At 36.6% G+C, this 23,101-nt stretch overlaps 1 protein-coding gene across 4 annotated transcripts in view; it reads right to left on the bottom strand.

Annotated features, from left to right (window-relative positions):
- The window catches only part of Tpst (tyrosylprotein sulfotransferase), a 92,617-nt gene that overhangs the window by 20,526 nt on the left and 48,990 nt on the right, over positions 1-23,101 (bottom strand). For 3 of the 4 annotated variants that reach the window (XM_070313189.1, XM_070313191.1, XM_070313192.1), the window contains one exon: positions 1,998-2,095. The exons of the other annotated variant lie outside the window; for it this stretch is intronic. The gene's annotated coding sequence lies outside the window, so the exon portion shown is untranslated. The remainder of the gene's footprint in view (positions 1-1,997; positions 2,096-23,101) is intronic. 4 annotated transcript variants of the gene reach the window in all.

The following is a 23,101-nucleotide window of genomic DNA, read 5'->3' as shown; positions in this document are numbered from 1 at the left end:
TCGTGTATTACATAAACATAAACCAATCGATGGGCAAGTTTGTATCGGCTTATCGATCTGCCGTGCCATCAAACGAAAGATAAAACAAAGGCACGAATGACGTTTTAAGAAGGGCAACGGCACCAGTCGTCGATGAATAATTCAGTCATTGATTTGCACGAGTCGGTGGAAACGTCGGACTCGATTTCGACATCGGTTCTTACGCTCCACCCCGGGTCACATCGATCGCGCCCTTAAAATGAGTTTTCATCCCTCGCTCATAATTTGACGTGGTGAATAAATGACGTGGTGCATCGCGAGATTATCGAGGCAATATTTTTATCATATATAATGACGTCAATTTACGAAATCGATCTTCCCTCGGCAATTCTCTACTCAATATCATATTCAAAATACCAATAATATTTTGTTATAATATTGTAACAAGTTAACAAAATTTATAATTGCGCGAATGTCCTGTACGAATATATATTTTACATTAGAAAAGTTTATTATTTAATAAATATGTAACTTCCCCTCTCTCTCTCTCTCTCTTTCGCACATACATATACTGATATATCTCTCTCTATAGTTCCCCCTCTCTTTCGAGAAATCCATAGTTTAAGAGAAGCACGATCGATTTGTGACACGACGAGGGGTATATATATCGGCGTCGCGCGTCACGGAAATTAAAATTCTAATTTCCGGTTGATCAAAACGCGAATACTCGTCTCACGCGTCGTTGCGCGTTGCATATTTCAACGGATTCACGCGGTCTCGCGTGCTACAACGCGATATTTTGCTCGAAACAAGCGCTCTCGTATAGAGTTTTAACGCATCGCGAATTAATCAGATCCCGAAGAGCGAAGAAGACCATCGGGTCTGTAACGAGATATTTTTCCGCTTTAACCGAATATCATCTTCTTTTTCACCTATTTATTCGTCTATTCTTTCTCATAGACACATATCGGATTATTTTTCGATTTTTCACGCCGCGTAATCCCCGATTGACGATCTTTCCCTCGACGAATACAACGAGAGGAAATCCTCGTCGCAATTTCCATTTTTCGCAGTACGTCTATCCGGTAAAGATTTACAGCGGAAAAATTTACGGTTGACGAATAGACGTAAATTCGTTTTGTTAATGAGCTCAACAGGTGCATGGAGTATATTGGAGATTGAAGCCTTTCGCGATTGCTCGGCGCGAATTGTCACAGGCTCGCGAAATTCACATCACACGTCCTCATATATTCCAATCGTAAAATCGAATCGATTTATATCGCGACGATAAAGGAAGCGGAAGAGGAACAAGAGAGGGCCGAGAGGGTGGAGTTTGGGACTTGAGCGCGCGAGCAACGACAAAAGGAGGCATCCCGATAGAATAGGGAACGAGAAAGTATAAGAGATAAGAGAGGAAGATGCTTTTGTATGCCGGATGAAACTCGGGCTACATTCTGAAGCGAGGTGAAGAAAACGCGGGGATTTCATCGGAAACGAGCGCTTTTGATGAAAATACGTTCGGAGGATTTTCTTCCTTGACAGTTTCAAAAGACTCGGTGACTAGACGCGATTAGCGCGAGTAACAACCCAGAGTTTATATATACGACACGACAATAAAGGAAAATGTGCTTTCCCAAAATGTTTTAGTTCAAAATAGATGGTCAATTTTTCAAATGAAAACTTTATTCCGCGCGTCAAATATTTTATCGCAACTTTCTCAAAGGAAATACGGATATATCACCCTTCATGACGTAATATGATTTTATCATTCGTAATATCTAGTTGGATCATATAAAGTTATCTTCTCTCATTATAAAATTCTCTTATTTTAATCTTAAATTCTTCAAAAAGTATAATAAAAAAATAAGCCAAAGAGTGAAAAAAAAAAAATGTTTTTTCTCGAGAAAAAGAAGAAGCTTATTAAGATAAAGAAGATAAATAGTATATTGTTATAAAATGTTCTCTCACACATGCCACTACTAATTCGCTTATCCTTTTAACTTTTAAGTCACACTCACCCGACTTCGCCCAAATTGACCGCTGGTCCTGGATAGGGTTGTGGAATAGTTGGTAAATGCGAGACAACAGCAAACAACAGTGATCCCGTTGGCAGAACCTGGTGAGAGATTTAATTGGCCGTTAAACGATCGTTCGTTCAGACTCGATAACTGGGATGACTCCACACTCCTCTCTCTCTCTCTCTCTCTCTCCGTTCAATTAACGCTAACTACTCTTAACCGTATAATCAATATATATATTGAAAGGACGCGCGCGGAATTGTCCTCGTGATAAATCGATAAACCATAAACCATAAGACGATACGAATGTACAATACAAGGAACGTCGAACGAACAGTTTAACACGTGTGTTTTTAAATTTGCACCTTAGATGCGAATCGCGAGTGCGATTTTTGATACGCAAGAAATATCAAATTATTTTATTCTATTAACAAAACTTACGATTTCCTTCTCGTTTTACTCGGTACATTTTTCATATACTATATTCGAAATGAGTGGAGTCGACCTTAAACAAGACACGTCACGTATAATCCGTAAAATTCTAGACTCAATAAAATACTGAATGAGACATTTTTTAAATTATTTCTCACATGTTTCTCGAAACATTTTTTTATGATATCGGTACAATATCGTACAATTTTCCGATCACCGTGATAGATAAATTTATTTGCGTCAACAAGCGGAAATTGATACTGGGTCTTACGCAAAAAGAGTATCGGGTTTTGAAACACGGTTTCGCGGGTGCGTCATTACGTTTCGATCGCAAACAACAAGGTCTGTTTGATCAGACCCGATCAAATCCTGCTAATTAACACACATTGCGCATTGTGGTATTCTTCGATTGTAAACAATGTCGAAATAATTAGTATAACGCGAATAACGCGTTGTGTCGGAGAATAAATGACTTTGTTAGAGACAAGACGAACAGGAGAGCGAAAAGGTAGGGAAAGAGGCGAGAAGGGGGGGGGGGGGAAGAAGGTGCTTTGTCGATCGATCATTAATATAATATTTGTTGTACGAAATAAAGCAACGAAGTCCATCTTCTACGTAATGTGTTCAATAATTACGCTTGCTGTATTACTTCTATGTATGCGAGAGAGATCTTTTTTAAATGTTATATTATTTTATATTTCTTGACCGCTATGTGAATTCAATGATATAAAATATCGCGATAAATTACAAAATTTCACGAACTTCGTAGAATGACACGGCCAGATACGCATTAAAGATACATTTCTCTTGTACGGTAGTCATTTTTTAACAGGCAATTAATATGGGAAAGCGCCCTGTGTTTCGTTTCCAGCAAATGCGTTTAAACGCATTTGCTGGAAACGAAACTCCTTCATCCCTTTGAAATGGGGGATCATTAGGATGAAATAAATATGAATGCAAACATAAATTTTATGAGAGAGCTATGTAAAAGAACGCGTAAAATTGGTAGAATTTATTAGCTTGAAGAAAAGCACCGTTTTTGTAACAATCAAATTTTTTTTTTTTTTTTTTTTTTTTTTTTTTTTTTTTTTTTTTTAACGACCTGTTTGTATGTACGCGTGTATGCACAAATTGATCTCCTTTAATATAATTGAGATAAAAATTCCTATTACTATAAAAACGAATATACATATGGTAACAGTTTTTACAAATATCTATCCTATTTAAATAATTAATAAATAGAAAAATAATTAGTATTTTTTAAATCGATCAAAACTTTTTTTATAATACGTGAAATATACGAAAAATAAAGAGAGGCGTTCCTATTTCTTTATTCATCCAAAATAAATAAATAAATAATAATAAAATTATATATATATTATATATAAAACTTATTATACGCTCGCAAAACATCAGTTTCGTTGTCGTATTATAATCCCTCCTTTATAAGCGGATAATATTGCAGTAGATCGTTTATGCGCCACGGCTTACCAGAAAGTGCTGTTTCGAGGATCGAATGCATTCCGTCGTGATGGATGCAATAGAAGCAGGAAGCAAGCGGCTTATTAAATTCTCTACGCTAGCGAAATGCGTACAGCAAAGCGAATACAGCTACTCTCTCCTTCTCTCTCTCTTTCCACTCTCCTCTCCCTAAGAGTTAATAACTCTCCTTTATATACGGTATCCCGGACCGCGTAGCGAGGCACTTTTCATCTCACGGATTCTTTGACCAATTTGAGGTCATTTCTTTCCTCAGCGAAAATATCGAGATACATTTATCCTTTGTCTCAAGTTCTTCATTTTTGACTCTCCCTGCTTCTCCTCTTAATAATCGAAATTTTGAAATTAATTATAATTAAATAATTTTTCTATTAATATCTTTTACTGAGAGTGCACTTTTCTGTCAATATTAAGTTTTAATCATTTAATTTTTTTAATTGGATAAAACCAAGATATTCTTATACGTGCATCATTTTTCGTTGAAGGTACTTTCTCGACATTAAATTCGATAAATAATATAATAATATAATAATCGATAAATTTTTTATTGTAAGATTTTTATATAGTATTAAATATGGCACGCGACATATATATTATTAATAAGCATTAAATTATATTCTTAATATTTCTCTACTAATGATCGATATTAAAATACATATTTGACACGTTTTATCATTTACTGTCATATACATATAATCAATTGAATATATAATCAAAAACAAATGGTTTTTTTAAAATGAAAATTTCCTAACAAAAAATATATTATATTCGACGAAAAAATTCCTGTAAAAATATTAAGAGCGTAATTGAAAGAAAATGTGTTCCGCTCGCATGTTGTCATTTCATCCATTTTTGTATGCTATGCATGCCGTGTAAAGCGCGAGATTTACACCCCTTAAAAAAAAAAAAAAAAAAAAAAAAAAAAAAAAAAAAAAAAAACGCTGCAAGAGCGTGGAATATCGCGCCGATAAGAGCCACGCGCGAGGCGCTACCTTCCTAAAAGCTGTTTGCATGTCGCAGATATATGCGAAGGGCTAAAAGTATTCATATAAAACGGATAAAGCTGAAAAGTGTAAAAGCACTTATACAGGATGTTCCGGAAGTACCAGACGATCCTTTAAACGTACCGTCTTTGGCCGATATAAAGACGACCCTCCCTTTCGACTCGTAGCGAAAAGTCCAACTTCTTTTAATCGTATTTTTTTTTAATTTTCATATTCTTTCGCACATTTTTATATTCATAATATTTGTCCAAGTCGACATAAAAATATATGTAGTTTCGAGGTTTTTTTTTTTTTTTTTTTGCAAGTACACTATACGAGCGATGAGACTTGAATAATTAATAAACTTTTAACCGTATAAAATTACCTAGTAAAAACAAAAATTCTATCGCACATCTTTTTAACGAATTCACACAATTTCCTCTAATTTTTTTTTTTTTTTTTTTTTTTTTTTCAAAGTTTAAATAAACTTCGCATGGAAAGAATGCGACTTTAATCATAAAACTAAAATTACGCTCTTGAAATTATTGATTTATTTATTAATTATTTATTTATATAATTTTCATTCCGCTTATCTGTATACATATAATAAAGCGATCGAAATTATTGACGATGCCGAACGTTTTTAAGGCTCTCAGCTTGATACTAAGCATCCGGGAAAACGTAATGGACTATCGGACGATCGAGCTACCGTTCGTCGACGGTGCATTTCAAGGAAATCTTATTAAACGCTGATGAATCTCAATACTATAGTGCTGTCAGAAACGCGGAGGAAATACATTGATAGCTATGGCTGTATAATAATCCCGACGTTGTTGAAATTGGAGAACCGCGATCGCACAATATTACTGACTAGCCATATTAATGTTAAGCCCAAGATCGTGCCGAATTGCTTCGACGATCCGGAGGACATCGAGATGATGATCGCCGGCATTAGGACGACGATAAGCGTCGAACGGACAAAGGCAATATGGGCATTCGGTTCGAGATTATTAAACGGTACTCATCCCGAATATGGTAATCACGAGTACGAGGATGATTCCTTACGTTCTACCACATCTCTGACATTTGCAAGGAGAAACCGAGGGAAAATCCGACTTGTCGATTTTAAATTAAAGATATTTCATGAAAGACGCACTAGAGCATTTACGAGAGGTGTAAGAATTTCATGTCGCACGTGTGTAATGTTTATATAACGTTCTGTAAGTAATTGAGAAATAATAAATGAAAAAAACAGAAAAAAAATAAATAAATTTTGCAAAATAGTATATCTAAAATTTAAAAATCCTGTCGTACGGATATCAAATATTGCTAAATAAAATATTGTTACAAGTACAAAAAAGCAGATCTAATTTTATATAAAAATATATATGATATAAATAACAATAAAAGATTTTTATGTGAAAAATTGTTTTTACAACAAAAAAAATGGAAAAAACAGATCGGAGTAGTTTTTATCAATTCCTATAGTTCAGTCTATATATTTTATTACTCTCCGCTATTAATTTTATTAATTTATATACAGGAAGTTACAAAAATATTCCCTCCTCGATTATTAACTTCAAATAATATGATATTTTTTTATGGGAAATAATATATAGCATATCTCAATTAAGTTTTGTTTCATACTTGTAGAATTCTTTGAGAAAGAGTCAGAGTTTTATCGATTATATCGAAATTCTGAAAATGTGTGTGTAAAATATGTTAATTCCACAAAAAATAATTAAATTTGTTCGTTGTTCAAAAAAAAAAAAAAAATTGCCGATGCATCCACATTCCATGGTTAAAATTAAGATCACACGCGGCACACTCTGTATATACGCATATCGTGGCATAAAGAAATGGGAAGCTTTCGCTGAATTTTAACAACGACCCGTTCGTCCGCGTCATGACCGATGAATGAAAACACCGGAAAATCAAAGATGAAACGTCACGACGATAAAAAATTTTAAAATTTTGTCTATCAGATCACGTCACGTTCTCGGCAAAAAAAAAAAAAAAAACTAAAAATATTTTCCTATTTCGGAAAAATTCAAGAAAAGCCGAGTTTATCTTCTGATGTCAAATTTTGCGATTGATCCTTGATGTTCGACTAGTCTTGCTTTTATAATAATATTAAAATATTAATAATAAAAAAGATAATTGCTGAAAAATATATAAATACCTTTCGCGAAGGTATTCCAAAAGATAATACGACATTATCCGAGAACATCTATCTTTAATTTGAACTTATATCTTTTCACTTGTATTGTATGAAGAGATAAAAATGTCATAAAATCCGTACACGTATACTACTCGTTAACAACATAGATAATAAATTTGTAAACATCGCGCAATTTTGCCAAGCAATGCCAAGCAAATCGCAATTTTTTTTCCGTGTTCTCTCTCTCTCTCTCTCTCTCTCTCTAATTCTCATCGTAATATAAAATAAAACGTACATCGTGTGTGCGATTAATATGTCGAAAGTGTTATATAAAGTATCGAACGATCAGTGCGTACATAATCGAATTAATTGTTTTGTCGCAAGTTAGTGTCCCGAATAGAAAAGTAGCAAAGAACAAATAAAAGAGGTGGAGGGCATCCACGAAAGTGTCAAGTGATCGGCGAAACAATCATAGGGGGAGCAAAATCACCGGATGTCTTTTAAATAGTAGATTCATTGAGACTCATTTGGAGATTATTTTTCTTGTTAGTAAAAATACCGAGGCATCAATAATTATCGAGTTACAAGCGAGTTAAAAAGAAGCTTTCAAAGCAAACTAAACTTTGTATAAAATTAAAATAACACTGCGCTTGTTTAATTTCAGACAAAGTTTACTTTAATAGAATTTTAATTTGAAGTTTAGTTACTCGTTAAAGTTATTTAAAAATATATAATGTAAAAAATGATGAGCCATCTCGACATTTTCGCTAAGAAAAAAATCACGTCTCCAAATTGACAACAGAATTTGCTAAAAGGAAAAATTACCGCGAGAAATTCATCAAGTGTAGAGATTTAAAAAATCGAGTCTTTTTAAAATTGAGGAAGAAACTAAATAAAAAAAAAACCACTATTTTTTCGGGTGAAAAAGATTGCTTTTGGGTAATTTTGAAAGATAGTGTCAGCTTTTTTCGAATAAAAGATGATATGGAAATTAAATTAATTTTATTTACTAGATCAGTAATTAATTTCAATCGATGTGGCTGAGCTAATTACTACTTTGCATTTGTTTAATCAGTTAAGTTCAAATATTTTAAAACAGATTAATTTTCACTTTTATAATTCAATGGTATATTTTGATGTTCCTTATTTTTAAAGTTTCATAAAAGTTAGAAGAAAAAAAACTCTCTCAAGCATAGTTAAACTGCATTGTTGTTCTTGTTATTTTGTGAACGAGAAATGGGAATAACACAAGACATAGAATTTGATACCTAATTTTGATGCTTATTTTTCGAAGCCATGCATCAAAAGTTAATAAATAAGCATCAAAAAATGAAACTTTTGCTATAAATTTCTGAAAATTCTGAATAATTAATGAGGTAAAAAACCAATTTGTGAGAGAGTGAAAAAAAAAACCAGTTTTTTTACCCAAAATTTCTGTTTTTCTACCATACGTTTAATCTTTAATCAAATATATTATATGTTTGAAAAATTCCGTACAATTGTTAAATATTACTCGATCAATGTCGAGAACATCATTGTCTAGAACGTTAATAAAATAATTAAGGTGAAACGAAAAGTAATTCTAGCTTCGGCAAAGGAACGAGGATCCGGCTTTGGTTACGGTTCCAAGATATTTCACGTGTTTCGGTGTATTCGCGTGTAACCAAATTTACAACGCGGCTGTTTGCATCCTCGGGGGAAATTACCCTCGCGGCGGTGCGATAAACTTCGTGCCAGACGCTAATTATTATCCGGAAGGGCAATCTATCCGCTTCGTATAAAAGTCGTATCGACTGCTGGGCGTGTGTGTGTTAGATAGGCTCGATATCTCGCGTATACGAAACATAAACGTCCGTCCAATTTAAAAATACGATCCATGAGAGAGACGTACATATGGATCAACCCATTTCACTGTATAAATATCAAATGGCAAAGTTTATTCGGTTGATATTTAATGGCGTTCTCAATTGAATATTATTTATAGAGAAAATACAAGTGTAATTTATATATATGTATATAAATAATTCCTATATTTATAATAAATTCTTAATTTACATTCGATAGAAAGATCGCGCCTGTGCTTGCGTGATACTCATGCGAGTGAAAAATAGTGGGATATTTATACAGTTGGAAAATTTATATCTTCTTGTTAAAAAATATGCCGGTTAAAATGACGCTAAATATTTAACACATTCATTTGTATTAATTCAACATAATGCTGTTGTTAATTGAATTAAAATATTAAATTATTAAAGCAGCTGAAAAAAATATGAAAATGACATATGTATTTTTAATTTTTACACAATAGATATGTTCCGTATTATTAGCGACAGGATTTATCTGTCAAAAATTACAGAAAAAAAAATGTTGTTTTTATTCTATAATAAGAGTGAGAACGTCTGCGGAGCAAAAACTTTTTTTCCAAGTTAATTTTATCATTATAAAAATATGGTGGATTTTAAAGAAAATTTATTTCAGATTTTATTTTGAAGTTCGCATCTATTTTTTGTGGTGAAATATTAGTATCCGTGTCATAATTTAACATATATTATGTTAAATCAGCGGAAAAAAATTTACGTGAACCATTTAGACATGTGATATACCTATGTTAAATTTAACGCGCAAATTTTCCAACTGTGTAATGCATACCGCTTCGCCGGCAAGTTCTCCATCCTGTGTACCTAGAGTTCTTTATAAAGTTTTATGAATGCGGCAAGGTCCGAAATTCTTCGAAAATCGGGAGTTTCGAAATTTTCGATACTTGTAAAACACCGTATAATGAAGTCTGTCTGCGCGCACGCGCAAGAACAAATATATAATATGTCATATAGGGATGGTAATCTAGGAAAGCATCGGAAGACGAACGCGAGGCGATAACGAGAATGATTTATTCAAAATAGCCTCGAGCGATGGTCAGTAGATATATATACAATATATATATATATATATACAGCGCTAGATTATAGCAACGTATTTCCCAAAAGACACGCGGGTATGCACGGATGGTCAATCCCCATTCCCCGGGAGAGATAGGAATTGAATTGTTGATGTTGAGTAATATCCAAGAACGCGCCGTTATCGAAAAGCAATAGCAACGATGCGCAATATAACGATTAATCTTATAGACCTTAGATGTGGTCCGCGATGCCCCAAAAAACCCATAACTTTTTCTCTCCTTTATTCTGCCAATCAATTTTTAATCTTTCTCTGTGCGCGCCGCTCGTGTTTTCGAACCTGTGGCCGCGTTTATCTCTCTAAAATATAATTCCATTCCGATCCTTTATACAGACGAGATGCGATGATCCAATCAAATGGCGAAAAATCCAGCCGAGACAATCTCGTTTCAAAATCCCACGTCGGGATATATATGTACATGTGTGTGTGTGTGAGCAAAAATTTAAATAAGAATTACGGTTTCTGCGAGACAATTCTCTGTGTAAGTTTATATAGTAATATATACGTAAATATATATAATAATATAATAAAAGAACGCGAAAACGTGACGATCATCAAACACGTACGCGCCGAGAGCATCGCGTCCCAAGCGAGAGCGCACATGGATCGGTATAATATTCCCTTCTGCTAGAACGCAACTTTGTCAGATCGATCGGTTGGAAGAGAGAAATGGAATCGCACAAATTATTTCCCCGACCACGTAGCGCGTAGGATTGGATGCTAATGTATTTGGGTTTCTTATTAGGAGCTTCGTGATTCAATTAACGCGAGTTTGTCGTCGTATCCGTTCGCGCGATGCCAGAGACGAGAGCGAGAGAGAGAGAGGGAGAAGAACAGCCAGAAAAACGATACTATATATTTATTCGCACACTGCTTAAATTTTTATTGAATCATAAATCTTGGTTTTTTTTTTTTTGGAATATACATATATTTCCATTACGCTTTTAATTTCGATCAAAAGGTCGCAAACGGACGTTATCAGATCGTATAAAAAAGCGGACGTTGTTTTGCGCGAAACCGTTTTGCATTTAATAGCCGTATTCGAACGAGATCGTGATAAATGCAGTTTTTAACGCTCTTATCGCGGCGCCGAGCGCCATTTGTCGATTATTAATTCCGAGCCGCTGGCGGCGATGTCGTAACTAAATTAATAACGCGAGTGCTTGTTTCGTACGATTACAATGTTACGCGTGCGCGCGCGCATCGTTAAAACACGCTCCGAAATGAGAAATGAGAACCGACAGGGCGCAAAGTTGCGCGGGACTTACTCTGCTTTGCCCGGTCGCGTTTGCATTATAATAGGGGTAAATACGCATCTGCAAACCGGGAATTGAAACTGTTATAATATCTCCGTAAATTGACGAGTATACGTTCTTTCCCGAGAAATGAAAACGCGCGATGATAACGGGAGTTATATATCCCTGTGTGCGATCATCGATATAATTAAATTGATCGTAACGACACACAGATTTCGATGCCTGCTGCAAATGTCAGGTTATTGCGTATGAAATATAGATTCAAAAGCGTTGGAAACTTTCCCAGAGGTAAACGTTCTTTCGATACAATCAAGCATCATATATCACGTTATAATAGCGTGATCCTTTTACAAAGATTATCTTCCGCAGAGTCTTTTGCGAAATAATCGCAATTTTTTTTTTAAACCGTAGAAAAAAAATTACGAGAAATTGGAGCGTGAAATATTTTTGATATACAATATTATATTGTTACTTTAAAGTCGAGATAAAAATTTCACGTTTAGAAAAATATTATTATTTTAATATAAAAACTGAAAATACAATTTTAATTTTTTCTTACTCCAAAATACATGCACGTAGAAAACATTATTGACTTTTTGCCGTATCTATATATTGCATTTTGCCTCGAAAATCACCCCCATGTGAATATCGCGTTGGTATAAAAAAACGATATTTTTAAATTCCACGTAGCACACCATTCGAAACGCCAAGCTGTATCGAAAACAATCGATGAAATAAATAAAAAATAAATAGAAAAGAATCTAATAGAAAACGAGAGAAACTTGAACGCATAGAAATTCGTTCCACGTGTGTTTCACTTATAAGTTTCGCAACTCCAGTTTCACGACTTGAATCGGCGCGACCCGACCCGTCACGTCTCGCGTCGCAAATTTTTCAACGAGTTCATCCGGTAATTTCGTTTACTACGTATAGTTTCGTCTAACGAAGAAGTTACCCTTAAAAAGTTACAGCTTTACAGGGTAAAATTGCGGCGCGTCGCCGTTGTTTCCGCCGCGGCGGAAAAGGGGGAGGGGAGAGAAAGAAAAAGAAAAAGAAAAAAAAAATTGAAAAATCCGCATCTTGTTGCCCTTTCATAAATACTTCCTTCGCCGCGCGTGTCAACGACCGTGTAACGGTTGTCGATAATCCTCCTCTAGGACTCCCGGGACACGGTTCCAGCGGATCGTTTTTATCAGCGCACGTCGCACGCGAAAGTCCGATAATCCAATTTACGGCCGCCGCGATTTCCGTCCCCCCGTGAAAACCCCTATATCTACGTCGTCGGGTTATGCTCGTGGTGGGACGCATGCGTCGTTAATAATGCCTTCCGCTTCGAGTTTTATATCGCACATGTTAATGAACAATCTCGTTACGAATTCAGTTCCTCGGTAGTCCCTCTCCCACCCCCCACCCCCTCTCTGCTTCATCTCCCCCGCATACAGCAGTCGATAATAACCTGACGCGTGTGAGAGATTCCTAGAGATTCGGCGGACCATACATTTTAATGCAATTAGTACGTACAATCAAAATCTATCTAATGGAATTAAAATTAATACAATTTATTTTGCAGTCGCGTAAAGAGACAAAGGGAAAAGAGAGAGAGAGAGAGAGAGATGGATAAAACGCATATATTTCTGGGAAATTCGAGCGAGGCAATATACGATACGGTTGACAAAGGCTGGATTAAAGCAAGAAAATACGACGAGTACCCGCGGCGCATTGCGATTCGAGAGACAATGCTAGGAACATAAAGACTTGGAAGGAGGTGTCAGGTGAGAGAAGGGACCCTCTTCTCTCCTTCGTCCTCCTCCTCCTCCTCCACCGACGACGTCTCTAAATAGCTTCCTTCCGCGTTAGATCCGCGCGCGAATATAACTTTCCGCTCTCGCGGAAAGTAAGGGGAGAGGGAGTACTCGCTTCTGATACGCTTCGAAGGCGCGGGCGATAAAGGCGCACGAATATTCCCGGATCCCCTGCAATTTTCCAGAAGAATGCCCCCCATCCCTCTCCCTCCTCCATCAACCCCTCTCACCTTCGCTCACTCGACGACGCGAATCGGATTTTGCCCGTATCGGGATTCCCCAACTCTCCCCCACCCCCTCCTCTCCCTCTACCTACTCGGAAACTTATTCGCGCGCGTATTATCGAGAACGGATTGATAGCGCGCGGTCTTTGCCGCATTTTTCGAATCTTATACGCGACAATTTGCGCAAGAGCAGATATATAATTCTTTTCTCATTTCTCGCGGCATCGCCTCTTCTCCTCTTTATTCTTTTATTACCTCACAATTGAAGCGTATTAACGTTTGAAGATATGCTTTGAAAGAAGTATACATTATACAGGATGCTAAATTTCAAACGTAACAGGCCGAATATCTCGATAACTGGATCGAGGTCCGATTTTATTCTTAGATCGTATTGTTTCGAAAGGGACAAATTTTCATTTGAAAAAGAATTTGATGAACGCGTCCAACCCCCCCCCCCCCAAAACCTTGATATCACCTTGTATATGTAGAATGTAGACTGACCGATTGTTAATATATTGTACACATAGTCGAATAAGTAGTTTTTTCTTAATAAAAAAAAAGAAAGAAAGAAAGAAAGAAAAAGAAGAAAAAAACAAATTATAAAATAAAATAAGCAAATGAAGTATGTTCCAAATACATTTCACGTCCTACAAAAAGGGCGCATTCGCGTCCATGGAATATATAAGTTGACGTAATATCTCCTTCGTAGTATATAAAAATATATAATATACATATATAATATATATATATTTAAAAAAAAATGGTACAACGTGCGTGTAATACAAAGTATAAAAAATATATGACGTGATCGCTGGAACAACTATTTGCAATAGCGGTTATCTGAGGGAATTTTTGCGCATACATATTTCTGTGTTATCACAAAAACGTTGGTCGACGGGATAAAATATCGAAGTACAGCGCGTTATCTTTCCCGCCACTGTTAATGCACCAGCGCGGTCTCGTAAATATTCCGACGAAACTTCGCGCTGCCACGCGTGAAATGGAAAATGATTACACACATGCAGAAAATTTTCCTAAGATACCCCGGAAGCTTTTTATCCAAGAGAAGAGAGGTATCGTCGTTCGACGTCGCTTCGATCGTCGCGTCATAAACTTTACCCCAATATTATCTATCGCGTTTATATTGTATTTAAATCCTTATCGAATTAAAAAAATTTCTTTTATCTTGGCAACAATTTTATGCGAATGTTTCGAGCATTTATATTAAATTTAATTCATGTTTTATTTCAAGTAAGCGTTCTGGATAATCTGATGATGACGACGAAATTTTGCCATGTGTGTCTTTGGAAGGAGAGAGCCCTCGATATTTTGCAGGGGAAAAAAACTCCCCCGTCTGACGGGAGGAATTTTAGGAGCTAGATTAGCCAACATTTCAAGAACTGAAGGCTTAAAAATGAGCAAGAGCTAAAAATTTCGAAAGAATTTGTGTATGTTGATAGGGAAGTTAACCCTCCTTGCAACCCTGTATCGGGGGTGCACTCGACACAGTGATTTACGGGAAGCCTCCGAGTATTTTTCCCAACGCTCGAAACGGTGAATGATTACACCCGGCAAACTACATTGCTCGAATGCTTACAGAGTACTCCAAATGGCGGAAATCGATCATCGTGTCACGACTGTTGGCTGTAACACTGATAACTTTAAAATAAAAAACAAAAATATATATTTTATATCCGTCCACCCTGATTGAAATTTTACGATAGCATATGAGAACAATTTCAGAGATTCCAACAAAGGAATTTTATTAAATCGTCTTGAAAAAGGTTCTCTGACAGACGATAATATTACGTTGCGACATAATCTTTTCACAAAAATATGTTCCAATTTCTGCGGAATATTTGGAACTTTTCAATAATTTGGAAACATCGAGAAAGAGATTGGAAAAAATTGTTTGTAATTTTTTACTTTTCAATTTTAAAGTTGGACACGATGATTGAGAATAAAGATGAATAGGGGGGGAAAAAAAAACTGGATATAAATGTTTAAAAAAAAATCGTTGTTATAACGTAATAAAAAAGTGGATATCCCTATCTTAAAAAGGCATGTTATGTCGCTGCGACTTGCTTCATTGGTGTGCAGAATTTTGCCAGTTTCTGATGTGACGTGAAAAAAACATAAAATTAAAGAAAGTTAAAGAAGTTAAAGAAGATAAAGTTAAAGTTAAAGAAGAGAAGGAAAGAAGAAGATGGAGAAGGGGGGAAATAAGGAATCAGTGACAAATAAAGAAAAAGGTATGTATATTATATTGCGTATAATATTAATGAGTTGTCGATATTTATATTTTGTCTCGTGCTCTTTAATCATATGTGTCAAAAGAAAGTATTCATCTCTTTAGATCAAATAAGTCGTCGAAATAAATCCTGGAGATTTATCAGCTATAAATAAAATTTTTTCAAGAGAGAAGATAAAAAGAAAAGAGAGAGAGAGGGGGGGGGAGAGAGAGGGGAGAGAGAAAGAGAAAGAGAGAGGGGCGAGGGAGGGAGAGAAAAATAAATAATCGTGATTTCAGAGCTTTTTAGACGCTAAGCTTTTAAGGAAGCATTTTTCGATCCATGTTTATAGGAAACGTTTTATTCGGTATTAAATTATCTTTGAAATAAGATCAAAATGATTGTAGTTTGCTCCACAGGTTTTGAAATAAACCAGTCAATAATCAATTTTAAATATACTAAAAAGTATTTTTCCAGCTATTGACGGTTATACGAAAACCTGTGGAAGGAACTGCGTAAACTTTGATCTCATTTGAAAGATAATTTAATTCTAAATTCCTTTAATTTTAAAAATAATTTTTCTATTTTTAATCCTTCTCTTTCTTTTTTAGATAATTAAAATAAAATTACAGAAAGAACTTTTTATATTCTGAAAAAAAGTGTCAAGGAGATTATTAGATGCTTTAATTAATTAAATTTTTTTTTTTCTTTAAAATCATTTGAATAATGAAAGAATTGAGATAAAATCGACACTTTATACGCTTTATGAGCAGGTAATTCGGATAGCAATTAGGTGGTTACGAATCGACAAAAACGGCCGATAGCATTCGTTAAGGCGGCTGTTTCCGTTACAATGATCATAATGATAATAGGCGGTGAAATTTGACAGTTACGAGGCGCAAAGTACGTCGATCATTCTTGCTTACAGCAAACTTTCTAATTGAGCACGCTGCTCGTTAAACTTACTAGCATCTGCCTCGCGGTGCATCCGCTAATTAACCTAGTATAATTTTTTTTTCTTTTTTTTTCCCCCGGAGTTTCGCCCCGACTCACACCGGTCTCAAATTGGCTTCTCTCCTCGCGAGGAACTAAGTGCATTCGATCGAATTTCGTAATTGATGAGAGGGGTCTCCGACCGCCCTCTGTCTAACATAGTAAACGTATCATGGGAGGAAGCTGGAATCTCGTCGCGTTTTGCAATGCAAATGGCGAAAAGGGACGAAAGATCTCGCTCTTCCGGGGAATAACGAGCCTGGATCGAATGCTAAAATAATTCTACATCACGGATATCGCGTTACACCAATAATTCCCCCATCTACGCAAAATCTCGATATTGAAAAGCCTTTAAGTATGGAATTGAACGAGAAACAAACGTTACATTGTAACCGAATTCGTGCCAGAAAGTATACATTTAATATCGCGACGCGCGAAAACACGAGGAGTTACAATAGTTCGCGAAAGTCGGGGAATACAAACGGGACCTATCTCGCGCTCGCCGCGAGTCACTCTCGGGAGAAAATGCGGCCGCGCGTTTGCGCCAGCAATGTAATTAAAATGTCAACGAGCCGCGACAAGGAGTCAGCGCGCCGTTAATGTATACACGCTCTGTATATACATATATATATATATATATATATATATATATATATATATATATATATATGCCCCAAGTCCCGTGTACACGGGGGCTTTTACAGTTTATTTCCTTAAGTCTACGCGGGTCGAAAAGCTCGACGACGGGGGCGCCAACGAGCGTCGGGATCTCTGCCAGAGAGCGTCGAAAAGAAAATAGACTACGCGAAATTCTCAGGCAACGTTTACTTGAGCACGTCGCCGTCGTTCCAGATGCATCACGAGTCACGGACTGATATCGCGCGGAGATGTCTCGACATCCGTAGAAACCGCACGGAATTGCCCGATATTGAGCGTGCGATTTTTCGAACGGATCGTGGCAAGAATCGCGCCACCTATATTTCCACTATTTTAACGATATTCACGTGGAAAATTTCACCTAAAGAAGATGAGTTACGGTTCTCGAAAATAACGGTTTTCCCAACCGGCAGATACCGGAGAAGGTGCTTTTTATATATTATACCAAAGAAATAAGATATTTCTTATATTATAAGGGACATAATTAAAAATTATATGAAATTACTGGGATTTTTTAATTTTCCATCGCGGGGTAATGTGAGATTTTTCTGATATTTACTATGGAGACAAAACTTTTATAATCGCGTACAATGCGCATTGTTTTTCAAAGATTTTCTCTGTCTGGAATAAACGCGATAGAAATTTGTGCTCTTTATAAACACGCAAGTGGCGATAACGAAAGACCGGAATACGGACGTACGAGTATGTACGACTGTTTGGAAATCGTAGAATAATCGTCGAAAGGCAGGAAAAATAAAAGTCGAAAACGCGCACACATGGTCGGAGGAAGTTTAGAAGAATGAAAATGATGGAAGGGAGAATGTCTTTTTGAACGTGAGGTGGAGTTTTATACAGCGTTCTTATCTCCGTCCTTTAGCGTTGTCCGAAGGAAGAATTTTCTAAAAGGAATCTTGGTAGAATTCACAAAGATAGTGTCTACTGATTTCCCAAGGGGAGTAATTCTTTTCTCTCCCCCTCTCCTTTCTTCGAGCGGTCACTTCTGTTCCTTCTCTTTATTGCTCTCTCGAAATTGAAAGGCAACTAGAATTATAATAGTCATTAGGACCAAGATTCCTTCAACGACAAAGAACAAACCGATCGGGCATTGAGAAAACGATTTAACTTATTGAATCTCTCAAAACTAGCTTTAGTAAAATCAATCCTCGAACAGTTTGACAATTCGAAAAGTTCTGTAATTCCTATAGAAAATTACGGGATCCGTTTTGTATGGAAAGTAAATTCTAAAGAAAAGGATTGACAAGACATTGACAATATGTTGTATATAAATCGTTCAACATTTGCAAAATCCTTTCAGGTCTCTTCTTTCGGATATTTTTCAAAATTTCTAAGATCGTTAGAAGCAGCATAATTTCCAATCTAAATCCCGTCCCGAATCAAGCGGATCGTTATTGTCAATTTTCCGCGCCGAACGACGTCACTGTCGCCGAAAGGACGACTCGAATGAAGGATTCGGTAACGCGTACGCCTCGACGGTCGTCGAGGGCGATCTATAGCGACAGCCGCGGTTATTTGTATGCAAAATACTGGTCGTTGGCACGGCCAACCGCTCCTCATCCTCGGGGATTGTCATCGCCGGTCTGATGCTTGTCTCGGACAAGCGAAGCGAGCAACGTGTCCTCGCGAGTTCTTCTTCCCATGCGAAGCCTCTGGGATAACTTCCGGACGACGCGGGCCATTGTTTCGCGCCGGAGAACTTGGCCGAGTCGAGTGGTGGACTATATACGGGGAACCTTGTTGGGGAGATGAAAGTCGGAGAGCAACACAGCGGTCATGATTAAGAGCGAACAAAGGTGCGGCTCCAAATGGCTATCTCTACCCGGCTTTTAATAAATCTCAACCATCCGGAGTCACCATTAAAAGGGCATTTCACTTCTTCCTTTTATTACACAAGTTATTATACGCTCTCGCACACATTTGTACGCGAATTTGTATATGTACGGAGTAACAAAAATTTTTGCCACACGCTATGATATATATTATACGATAGTCGAAACAATCGGTAAAACTGAAGATTAATGATTTTTATTTTCTTTCAACGACAGCCATTATTTCTGATAACATTTCGCAATTTAAAAGGTAACTTTAATTGATGATAAACTTGACAACGTATATTGTATCGAGAGAATCAAATAAAAGCGGGAATAATTTCATTCCCGATATAAATGTTAATTTAAAGAATCGAGAGAAAATAATACGTAATCTCAGTGATTTATTAAAAAAAAAAAAAAAAAATAATAATAAATAAATAAATAAAAAAATCTTGGTTTTCTCCGATTTCTTCCAAGAGAAAAATAATTAATTAAATTTCTTTCTTTCGTTCTCCAGAAGAGAAACGAGATCACAGCGGGAGGAAAATGTTCCCGTTTCGCCGGCACTCTGTGTTTCGAGTAAAACAATATCGTCTCGAAGCAAGCCGGAACTAAGTCAGGGGAGCAAAAGTAAAAATAGTGTTTCCAAAAGCAGAAAGCTGAAGGTAGGAACTTTGCGCGTTTACCGATATAGGAAATGCATCGACCCGAGAGGGGTTTATCGCCCGTGGGAAATTCGCAGACCGGTCTACCGAAAAAAATATCCACGGTAGAACCGTAACCGGAAGGCAAAAGGAGCAAGACTCGTCCTCCCCGAGTGGAGAGCGAGGTAAAAAGCTCGGTGCAGTTGCGAAAGACAATTACGAGCGGACTGAAAGGGTGGAGGGGGAGGGAGGAGGAGGAGGAGGAGGAGGAGGAGGAAGAGGAGAAGCGGGATATTTCGCCTGCTTTCTATGGCGCGCGTACAAGAGACGATTGAATATTTCAGCGAGACCATTAAGAGTCGACACGGCCACGGTTCAACGGGGCTCTGAAATAAAGGGATCGCCGAATTAACAAGCGCCCGGATCTCCGTGTCCGGTAGAATCTCTGTGTCTAGTGTGGGACGGAAGAGGAAAAAACTGGGCAAAGTCGAGCGCATCGAAGAAAGCGGTTAATTCAATTTTTCGTCGAGACAGTGACAACTTACCGAGGTAACGTGGGATCGCTTTCTCTCAAGGACATAGTAGCGAATTTCACTGAGAGAGAGAGAAAGAGAGAGACTCGACTGACAATATGTCAGCTTGCAGAATGCAGGAAATATGGAAAATGTAACGGAAAATAGAGGAAGGAACCCGCACACGTACAAAGACGCAGAAAGAAATATTAGATCATTGAGTATGAAATGTCGCGATTTTATACATCAATGTTTTCCAGGTAATTTATAAGAAAATAAAATTTAAAAAAATCAGTGGTATTTTTTTTTTCCCCCGGTAATATGTATTTCTCTGTGAATGAGAAATTATTTATTCCATACTTTTATTATGAACAAGAACGGAGAATGTAGTTTAAAAAAGTGGAAAGCGATTAAATATCAAAGATATGTCCTCAGCTTCGTATTTCAGAAAGATTTTATATATACCTACTTATATGCATTTCTTTCCACGTTAATATGACTCTGTTTCTTTCCCCCCCCCCCCTTTTTTTTTTAAAGAGAAAGTACCAAATTTTTATATATAAGTTACTTTTATATCATATATCTCCGAGTTTGAAATCATAAAGTAATATTATACAAATTATGATACACTACATTCAATGTAATTCAATATATATTTAATCAATATCCAATTATAGTAATAATTATGTCACTTTAACAAGATATTCGATATTTTATTATCATTTTTTAACACATTATATTTTAGTAACTAATTCGTTTTCACGAGATTTGATAATTCGGCGCGAAGGAAGCGACAGAAATATATAAAGTGAGAATAAAAAAACGATAAGGTCTTCGCTATCGAGAATATTCTTTCAAGTATATAATTACTTCCAACTGATAATTGATTAGAATTAATTGGATAGATTGCGGGGATCTTTATCATATTGAATTGGGTACTCGAGTCAAGCATTCTTGGTTGTTACCAAATTAAGAGGAATTCGAATTGATGTGACACGCGCGTGGAAAAGGCTGAAAAATAGCGAAAAAATCTCTCGTCGGAGCGAGCATTTATCGATTAACAACGCGCTCTTATCATACCGCGGTAGATTACATCGTCGACGAACGTTTTTCACAGAATAGTTTAATATTCCACTCTCCCGTCAAAGCTTCTCGCGGAAACGTGAATATCTAAACGCGGCGCAAGATGACAAATGGGACGGCTTAAAGCGCTGACAGATATAACGATTTGAAATTAAAAATCCTCCAGCTTCTGGTTAACGCGCTGGCGCGCTTTTTTTTTTCTTTTTTTTTTTCTCAACAAGCGAGAGAGAAAAACGGGACAGGCTGTCAAGAAGAATGGAAAATGCGGCACAACGTTTCAGTGCGTCGCGTGAATTAATAATCGAAAGTTTTCCCGAGAGGAGATTAATCCGCAAATGCTAAAAAGCGTATGTACCACGTGCGTTATTAATTTTTTCCGAATGAAGCATTTTTTCATCCTATGAGCTCCATTTTTTTCAAAGCTCCATATATTTCGTGAAACAAAACGCTGACAAATATATATTTTTAATTTCAAAATTAAAAATCCTTTAACTTTTCTCTCTCTCTCTTTCTCTTTCCATTTAATGTGAATATAGAGCTCCTTTTTCTCGGAAAAAGATGAAAGAAAAAAAAAATAAACTAAAGAGAGAAATGAAAAAGACTCTTTTGTCTGACGAGGAAAATAAAAAATGCGGCGTAAGCTCAAGCATATCGTGTGAATTAATAATTAAATGTACCCAGCAGGGAATTAATCCAGATAGTACACCGAACACATATACCTGTACTCGATAATCTCTCTCTATATATATATATTTTTTTTCCAAATCTTCCATACAAAGAGCACTTATATATATTAAACTATATACAGGGTGGGGCATTTATATTGAGAAATCTAAATATCTAAAAAATAAAGCAAGATAGAAAGAAATGTTTCGGACAAAAGTTGTTCGGTATGTTTATTTTTTAAATATTTAGGTGTCTCGATATATAAATGCCCCATCCTGTATATACGTGAATTCGATATAAATTATAATTTCAAAAATCACGAACATATAACTATAATTTTACTATATAACTATAATCTAACATTCTTCGATGTTTCGACTTTTAAATGAAGAAAAAGCGATTTTAGCCAAATAGTCAAAGAGACTCCAATTCAACCGTCGATGCTTTAGCGTCAGAAATTGGAAGGGCGTATTTCTCTCGCGACGACAATAATTATTTCAGAGTACAACCTGATTTAATCTTTCGCCGCTTTATGTCGGCTCGGCAATTACAGAATTAAAATTCGGACGCTCATCCGGACGCCTCAAGATATCTATTATCCCGTTTAAAAATTAGCATCGGGGGAAAGAGTCAACCTTTCTGTTCGTCGTATCTCGTTGTGCCGTATATCCCTCTCGTCGTACTTTCGTGAATGCCGAATAAGCTTCCCTTTAGCCGAGAAAGGGATCGCAAAGAAGAGAGAGAGAGGACGCAGGCAGGGAAGGGGGGACTTTGAAGGGCACGTACGTATGTACGCAAATCGGAGGATGGCACCGCTCCACTCGCGAATTCCGTTTCATCTCGTTAATGCACTTTGCCAGAGTTCGGGGACGAAGTTACGGCAGCTTCGGCGTTTACGTCCGATCGAGGTGCTTGTATCGGCAGGAGGAAGAAAGATAGCGAGAGAGAGAGAGAGACAGAGAGAGAGTAGGCAAGCTCGCCACATATCTTCATTAATATACGTTTGAATTGGAAATTTCACGCGCGCACTTGGACATATGGCAATGCAACATGCATTTTCGTCGGCTTACTTAACGATTGTACTATCCGCTTATACGATCTGCAATACATTTTGTTTATAGCATGGATGAAAATAAAAATGGATAATAACAAAATTTGATACCCAGGATACGAAGC

The sequence above is a fragment of the Polyergus mexicanus genome, unplaced genomic scaffold (genome assembly GCF_030449975.1).
Source record: "Polyergus mexicanus isolate NDT 795.1 unplaced genomic scaffold, iyPolMexi1.0 SCAF_23, whole genome shotgun sequence".
NCBI classification, from domain to species: Eukaryota; Metazoa; Arthropoda; class Insecta; order Hymenoptera; family Formicidae; genus Polyergus; species Polyergus mexicanus.
Note: the sequence above shows the minus strand (reverse complement) of the source record. Positions and strands in the feature narration are given on the sequence as shown.